Raw genomic sequence first — 9,285 nt, forward strand, 5'->3', positions numbered from 1 at the left:
GGGTCTATAGTATCTTGTTTCTTACTTCTTTTATTTGTACACAACTTTGTGAGTCTTAAATTACATTATCTCATTGTATTCTCTATGGGGCAGGCTAATCTCCATCAAAAAAGTACTAAAGACAAAACAAAGTCAAACTTTTTTTTTCTAGATTCAGAAAAATGTAGTGTTTGTTTTCCAATTTTGTTGTTGGTTTCCACTACAAACTATGCAGATCATGATGATCAAATGCTGAAATTTTCAAAAAATTCCATGATGTTTTCAATCTTTTTGAAATTGATCAAATGTACAATTTTGATGGAGGATAGTTGCATCCATTCTTTATATCCATACTTGATTTCTTTAGTAATAAACCATACAACCTTATGAAAACCTTGTGACCTTACATTATGAGGTCAACTCATTCTAACCTTCAATAGACTTTGCACCCCTCTAACGAGTTTTAATTGGGTTCTAAAATCAATTAAATTTTAATTCAATCTAAATGCTTTTATTCTATCAATACATTATCCATAAACCTATTTATTAACTAAAACTATTTATTTCTAGTGTTTAAAATTATATTAAATTAATACATAAATAAATAAAAATAGAACTAAACTAATTTATTATGTATTATGTAAATATGAAATAGAGTTTACAGTATAATTTAATAATTAATAATGTTGATATAATTATATAAATTAAATTATTTTCATAATTTAAAGATAATCCTATTTTTCATATGAATTATTTACTTGTAATCACACCTTAGTGTGCAATAGGTATGGCAAAGACATATAAAAGATCATCTAAGTATTTGTCCTTTTGTTCATTTCTTCCTCTCATACCCTTCATATCTTCATTTCTATCTCTCCCTCTCTATCTATTTTTTCTCATTCCTCTTACTTTATATTCAATCTCTATCTCTCCTCACTCCTCTTCCTATACTTGTAAATCTTTATATATCTCCATAATTCTTCATTGATCTCTCCCTATAACTCTATCTTGTTATCTCTCCATCCCTTTCTATCGCTATATATCTTGTCCTCTCTACCTCTTGTATATATCACTTTATACCTCAATCATTAACTTTATATCTCTCCCTCTTAAAAATTTATTATTGGAATACAAACACCACTAAGAGGGGGGGTGAATCAATGGTTTAAAATTCTTTTCAAAACTTGAAACAATCACAAGTTATAAAATTTAACACATGAGCAAGACAGGTAATGCATAACAAAGTGAGACAATATTTTAACATAGAAAACCCCTTAGGGTAAAATACCACTTTGAATCTTAAGCTTTATTGGCCTCTTGGGAAAATCTTTTAGAGCTACAACTCTGGGAAGCACAAACACCCTGTTTTAGAAATGTCAATTTCAAGGAACCCCAATCCCTTACACTGAAGCACCAACTTCCAAAATGAACAAATGAGATACAAAATTAGAGGATCATCTTTGTAATGAAACAAATCATGAATCACAAGTTTCAACTTCTTGTTGAAGACATAATGTAGGATGTACTTATATTCTCCTCAAAACATCTAGTGTCCAAATATGTTTTCTTTTTCCATTAAAAGATATGATCAAATACTGATATGAATGAATGAAGAAGCAATATATAACCCTTCTTCTACCTCTGATAAACTTCTACAATGAAAACCAAATCAAAAATAGGAAAATAGAAACATAAAGCATTACCCTCTTCTTTGTTGAGTTGTTAAAAATATAATTGCAAATTGGTCGGTCTACAAAGAATTCCACACAAATCTTGCAACTTATGTCAAAACCACATATTGGGAATTTTAGAAGAATGTATCCTCTACTTATAAACCAAAAAAGTTGACATTTTGGAGGCAGGTACATACCCCAAACTTCAATTAAACCAAAACTGCTCAAAATTGTCATAACAATTTAGTAGCTACTTCTGATAAACGAGTTTTTTTTTCTCTTTCCATGCATGTCTTATGCAAAAACTAAGAAAGAACCAGTTTAGCTAACTCAAAGACCTTTCCAAAAATTTATGATAGCTGGGGTCTAGCTGATAAAAATTCTATCAACTTTCTAATAGACCAAACTATTTATTTATAACCATTTTCTCAACCAATGTGAACATTAAGAGTTAATTGTATAACACTTAAGTGTTTGTCTTGAATATGTTTTAAACAATATTGAAGGAACACCAACTAAGATAATTACATGATGTAATAATACCATATGCTCATTATAATTGCATTATTGATATCAATGACAATAATCAAAGACCAAATACGAAGGGTTCAACATACTCCCCCTTTGGCATTGATGCCAATACCAACTTCCACCTATATATCCTTGTGTACTTGTGTATCCTGTATTTGTACCTGTATATCCATCATGTAGATGTCTCCATCTTCCATTTTCTCCCCCTTTGACATCAATGACAGAGGAGTTATACCAAGGTTTTAGTGTAACAAAAAGATAAGAAAAATATGCTCCCCCTAAAACCTATCACTCATTTATGAACTTATCCAAGAGAAAAGAGGGATAAAACCCCCAATCTTATTCTTAACCCTTCAAATATAGCTCTTGAGAGAGGTTTTGTAAATATGTTAGCCAACTGATCTGAAGAAGGAACAGATTCTAATTCAACATTACCATTCAAAACATGTTCCATTATGAAATGATAATGAACATCAATGTGCTTGGTGCGTGAATGCATAACTGGATTCTTAGAAATACTAATTGCACTCTGATTATCACAATAGATATGAAATATTTTAGACATTGTTACTTTCATATTTGATAAAGTTTGACCCATCCAAAGAACCTATTGACAACAAGAACATGCAGCTATATATGCAACCTCTACAGAAGAAAGTGTAGTATATTTTTTGCTTCGTACTATTCCAAAACACTACCATGTTACCAAAGATAAATGTTGCTCCTAAAGTACTTTTTCTTTCATCTAGACAACCTGCCCAATTTGAGTCAATATAAGCAATAAATCTGAAATCATCATGTTTAGGATACCAAATCCCATTATCCAAAGGACCTTGAATATATCTAAAGTTCTTTTAACTGCCATAACATGAGATTCTTTAGGTAAATATTGAAATCTTGCAACCAAACATACAACATGCATGATATCAGGTCTTGAAGTTGGGAGATATAGTAAACTATGAATCATGGATCTATAAGGAGTTTGATCAACATTAGGAAAATCATCATTTTTAGTAAGTTTACATCCCATTATCATTAGTGTTCCCATAGGATTACAATCTTCCATATGAAATTTCCTTAAAATTTCTTTTGCATACTTAGTTTGGGATAATAATATACCATTTTCCAACTAAGAAATTTGCAACCCAAGAAAATGGGATAGTTGCCCAAGCATGGACATTTCAAATTTAGATTACATAAGCTTTGAAAAACCTTGACTTAAAGCATCATCATTGGATCCAAATACTATATCATCAACATAAACAAGAACAATGAGAATATCATCACATGTACCATAGATGTACAAGTTACTACCAACACCACCTCTTTTGAAGCCATTTTTGATAAGATATTGATCTGATCTAGAATACCAAGCCCTTGGAGCTTGTTTCAAACCATAAAGAGCCTTTTTCAACCTCTAAACATGATTAGGATAGTCTTTGTTTTCAAATCTTTCAGGTTGATCCACATAAACCTCTTCATCAAGATAACCATTAAGAAATATTATTTTTACATCCATCTGTTACATTTTAAAGCCCTTGAAAGCTGAATATGCAAGAAAGATTCTAATCGCTTCAATTCTAGCAACTAGTGCAAAAGTTTCATCAAAGTCCACACCTTCTATTTGTGCATAACCCTTACAAACCAATCTAGCCTTTTTTCCTTGATATCTTTCTATTTTCATCAAGTTTATTTCTAAAGACCCATTTAGCACCTATTACATTTTTATCTTCAGGTCTAGGCAATAATTCCCATTTAGTTCCTCTTTCATAGCATTGACCCAAAACTCATCCATACTAGCTTCTTTATATGATTTATGTTCAATTTGAGATTTAAAAAAAACAAATATTAGCACATTCACTAGATGTAGTTCTTGTTCTTGTTTGAATACTTGCATGTTTATCCCCTATAATCTATTCTTGAGGATGATACCTCTTCAATCTTGTTTATGTAGCCTTTGTACCTATGGGTTCTGGTATTTATATTTGATCTTTTATCTCTTCTTCACCTTCATCAACTTTATTATGTGGTTCTTTCAAGTCTCTATCATTTTCTTGTAGGAAAGTATTATCCATTCTTATTTCCTTTCTATCCTGCACAACTTCATCAACTTTCACATGTACACTTTCAACAAGTTTATTCAACCTTTTATTAAAACATTTGTAAGATTTACTCTAAGAAAAATATCCTAAAAAGATTCCTTCATCACATCTTCAATCAAAGATTTCTATTTTATCATCACAATTCTTAATGAAACATCTACTTCCAGAAATTTTTAAATGCTCAACAAAAGCAGGATGTCCATACCATAACTCATAAGGAGTGTACTTGGTTTTACCCTTAGTTGTGCCTTGTTTAAAATGTATATTGTTGTGTTAATTGTTTCTTTATACTAGTTTGGTACTTTATATTCATCTAACATAGTCCTTGCCATTTCTTTCATTGTTTGGTTCTTTCTCTCAACAACTCCATTTTGTTGAGGTGTCTTAGATGCTGCATATTGTCTTTTGATGTCATTTTTTTCACAATAATCAAAAAAATCATCTAAAGTAAAATCACCACCTTTATTTGATAGTAAACACTTAATCTTCATGTCTGGCTCATTTTCAACCATTTTCCTAAAAATCTCAAACTTGTTAAATGCCTCTAATTTATGCTTTAAGAAGGTTACCCATGTCATTCTTGTATAATCATCTACAAAAAGCATGAAATACTTTTCACCATTTAACAAGATTTTCCTTGTAGGACCATAGAAATCAATATGTACTAATTGTAATGGTTTAGAAGAAAAATATTATTTTGAAGGAAAAGATGCCTTTGTTTGTTTACCATGTTGACACCTTTCACAAATAACATTCTTTGACTTACTTATACATGGCATACATGTACTTTCTGATGCTTACTAACTTTTACCAAGTTGTCAAAATTCAAGTGCCCAAGCCTTTTGTGCCATAACCAACTTTCATTCACCTATGCCATAAGACAAACATCTTCATGATTGTTAGCATTTGTAATATATTTTAAATTGTATACATTCCCTTTAGATATTTTACCTGATGCAACCAACTTTCTAGATTTTAATTTGATTTGACAACCACATTATCATCAAAAACAACTTTATATCCATGATCACAAATTTGACTAACACTTAGAAGATTATACTCTAATCCATCGACATAATACATGTCATGAAAGGACATTTTTGTCACTAAGCATCAAAGAACCAAAACCTTTAATTTGCATTCAAGAGTCATCACCAAAACTAACATTGCCACTTTTGTAGTTAATCAATTTGTCAAACTTTGTTTTATCTCTTGTCATGTGTCTAAAACAACCACTATCAATTATCCACAAGTCCTTTTCTTCAGAATGTAGAGCTATTTGAAAAAACATAGACTTATTCATCTTAGGCCTCCATATCTTAGTCACTTAGTATCAAATTCTTTGTCAACTTGTAGACTAGCATAAGATTGATCATTCTGAAATGACTTAGTTTTACAATTACTCATAACATGACTATTGTGATTTCACAATGTACATCCCCCTACTTTAGTTTTTAGCTTTTCAGATCCCTAGTCTAGGGTTTGAGTCTTTTCTAGGGTTTTTCCTAGTGTCTTTGGTCAGATTTGGGTTCCAGTTTGAAAACCAAGATTCTAGAAATCATCATTTGACAGGATAAGTCATTTTTGCAAGGAAAATGGTGCACCTAGCACACCTCCCTAGGTGTGCTAGTGTGCCAAATATTCAAGAAAGGCATCTTCCCCTTGGTGATGCACACCAACGTAGTTGTACATCATGAAGGGGTGCGCTAGGTCCTAGGTCTATAAAACTTGGGACCCCCCTTACCCCTTCTCACCTTATCCCTTTGCTCCAAGAGCTAGCAGTCACACCAACGCAGCTCCTCAGGTGCATTGATGTGCCATACCACCTATCTCTTTCCTATCTAGGTGTAGAGCTAGGCACCTTTTTCTTTGCATAAACTTTAAAAATGTTTAAAAACTTTTAAAAAATCACTAATACCTTAGTCAAGTTGTACAATTGTGCCACTCAAACATCCTTTAACAAAGGTAAAAGGTTCACATTTAGTGCACCCCATGAGGTGCGCTAAATGTGTACCCTTTTGTGCTTGAGTATTTAAGGGTGTGGTGTGCCTTTGTTTTTGCATTTTAGGGATAAAATTAGGTTTTCTAATATTTTTTAGCATTTAAGGTTTTTTGGGATTTTTTTGTGTCGTTGTTAGGGTTGATATTAATTGATTTTTCTTCGACTCCAGACTAATAGACATTGTTTTTGTGCAGATTCAATGGCTTCTTCATCATCCTCCCTAGCTACAAAGATGCTCCCAAAAATAGTGGTGTTCAAGTTTCAAGGTGTTCCAACAAAGTCACACTTCCAAGACAATTATTCAGAGATCCGAGACACCAAACTTGGTCATACAGATTGGAATGCATTCTTGGTATTGTGCAACAAGCCCACAGAAAGGTCCCCATTGATATCTATTGTTATCCATTCAAGACTAGTCAACACTACATCACACCTAGTATCAATACAATCCTTGGAGCTGATTATGACACTCGTAGAGAACTATGTTTCTGATGAAAGTTTTGTGAAGAGTATAACTGGAGAGATTGTACTAGATCTCCGACCTAAGAACATAGAGAAGGTGTTCTATCTTCCAAGGGTAGACCGATTTATCAGATTAACCTATCACCAAGCGTAAAGATGGTATAGGGAACATGTAAAGGAAGCATCTGAAATCATCCAGTCCTCATACCTCATTGAGAAGACTCCTCTAGGGTGTAAATCAGGCAAAGTGGACATGACAAGAGCTTACATGAAAGAAGATATTAGATATTCTATAATACTCTTGGGTAGAGTCATGGGGTTGCAAGCATCGGGAAACTTGAATTTATGGATGGTGCACTTTATTGAGACTATCAAGACAATTAAGATGCCAACTGATTGGGCTTCTATTCTTAGTGAGAACTTGGATGGATAGCTAGTGATGGTTAAGAATAGTTGTAAGTTTAACATGACATCATATTTGGTGTACTTATTAGCTGCGAGGGTGACAAATTATCTAGGACTCTTCAAAAATGGCAGTATGCAAGATGCAAATGCATGGCCATATATAACATATCCTTAGCTAGTGAAGAAAAAGCTTCTAGAGCACAACAAGGAATACATGATAGTAAATGATGCATTTATATTTGCAATTATCCAGTTCATTGAGAGGGATTTATGCAAAGAGCATGTCAAAGGAGGTAGCGATAAAGATTTTAGAAGTTGGAGCCTATTATGTGTCCAATATCAAACGTTCACTTATTTGAGGGTAGCAGGTACAATGATCAATCCCAAGAAGCTCCCTAGGTATCCAAGTGACAAACTTATACTATAGAAAATCACTTGACAACTCTTGTTTGCCTACGATAGAGTAAGGAAGAAGCATAAAATAACATGGGTATGAGCTATTACTATAGGACCATTTATTGTGGTCTGGAGATAAGATATTCCATCTTTTGAGCCTAAATGGGATCAATATCCCTTGGAGGAATATAACTCTCCTCGCCCTTGATTTGATAACATTGGAAGTGTGCAATATTTAGTTGGTAAGAAATTTCAACATGAAGATGCAGTTGAGGACCACTAGATGAACGTAGTAGATGACTATGATATCCGTATAAGAGATTATTGTAGGATGACTTTCTATCTGGCAAGTAGTGCCTTGAAGATAAAGGTTCCTTTGAAGGTTATGCAATAAAGTAGCAAGGATATCCTTGATCCATTGTTAAATAGGGACAAGATTGGTGATCGACCTATTATGAATGTTGAGATTTATAAGGAAGAAAACTTAGATATTAATCACAAGGCTAGGCATGTCATCAAACTGACCAAGGGTTGGATTAAGAGACCTTTCAAATTGGATCCAATTCCTCAAGCAATAGTATTCCATGCTACAACCCACCCGATAAGAGATCGATGAGCTAAGGTAAGATGTTGGAAATATTCAAGAGTATGCTAAGTTACTGAGAGGGGAGGGGCGAATCAATAACGTCTAAAACTTTACCTTTTAATTTTAGATCTTAATAATCCAATTAGCATTTACTTCATCACATATGCATGAGAAACTGAAAACATAAAAGCATCCATAACACTTTGACACAAAGATTTGGTGACCCAGAAATCTTCCAAATAGAAAGTAAAAGTGGGGTGGGGATGATACCCACAAACTTCAATACTGTAGCATAAAGTTGGTTGATTAAGGCTTACATTGATCACTTCTGATGATCTACCTTATTAGGAGCAATTAGGACTGCTAGGTCTACCTTGTTAGAGGTTTTACAAATATACAATGAAGTATGAACTTGGTTAAGAGATTTATGAAACACTATTAGGTCTACCTCATTAAAGGATTTTGACTGATCCACCTGTTAGGATGATCTTTGATCTACAACTTAATTTTCTGAGTGAGATTCCTTTTGAGTACTGATCACCTTTCTATGATAGATAAGTCTCTGCTACACCTTATGCTGATATGGCCTTTACAATTCGCTCTTCTTCTATTGTATTGCTTGCACAATCACATTCACATTCATATTCTACTTGTTCCTTCTTATATGGATATGATACAATGCATTACATAGATATATCAACCCAAATTACATAATTACAAGGTCAACCATCATACAAGTTAACACACATATTACAAAGTCGGCCCACATGAAGACACTTGGGTTCTGAAGACTGATTTAGTGAGGTTCAGATACATGAAATCCACTATCGTTTCTCAACATCATCATGTACTCAATACACATAGAGGCTCGGTCCATCCTAATCACTTCAAAGTAGTCTTGAACTTGGTTTGCATTGGTGACTCGGTAGATACTGTGCAACTCAGCATAAACTGAATCACTTGTTTACCATGACTAAACTTGGTAAAGACTATCACCATAAGCTTGGTTAACACTAGCTTCACATTACTTGAACTGTGAACTTGGTAAACACTATAATGCTTCATAACCACTAATAAACTCAGTGTATACTGAAATACTCAGTTTGAACTCTTGAACTTCACACTGACTGTATCTATTTAGTAACCACT

This window comes from Cupressus sempervirens, chromosome 4 (assembly GCF_028749045.1).
Source record: "Cupressus sempervirens isolate cs-2001-9-10 chromosome 4, ASM2874904v1, whole genome shotgun sequence".
Classification (NCBI taxonomy): domain Eukaryota; kingdom Viridiplantae; phylum Streptophyta; class Pinopsida; order Cupressales; family Cupressaceae; genus Cupressus; species Cupressus sempervirens.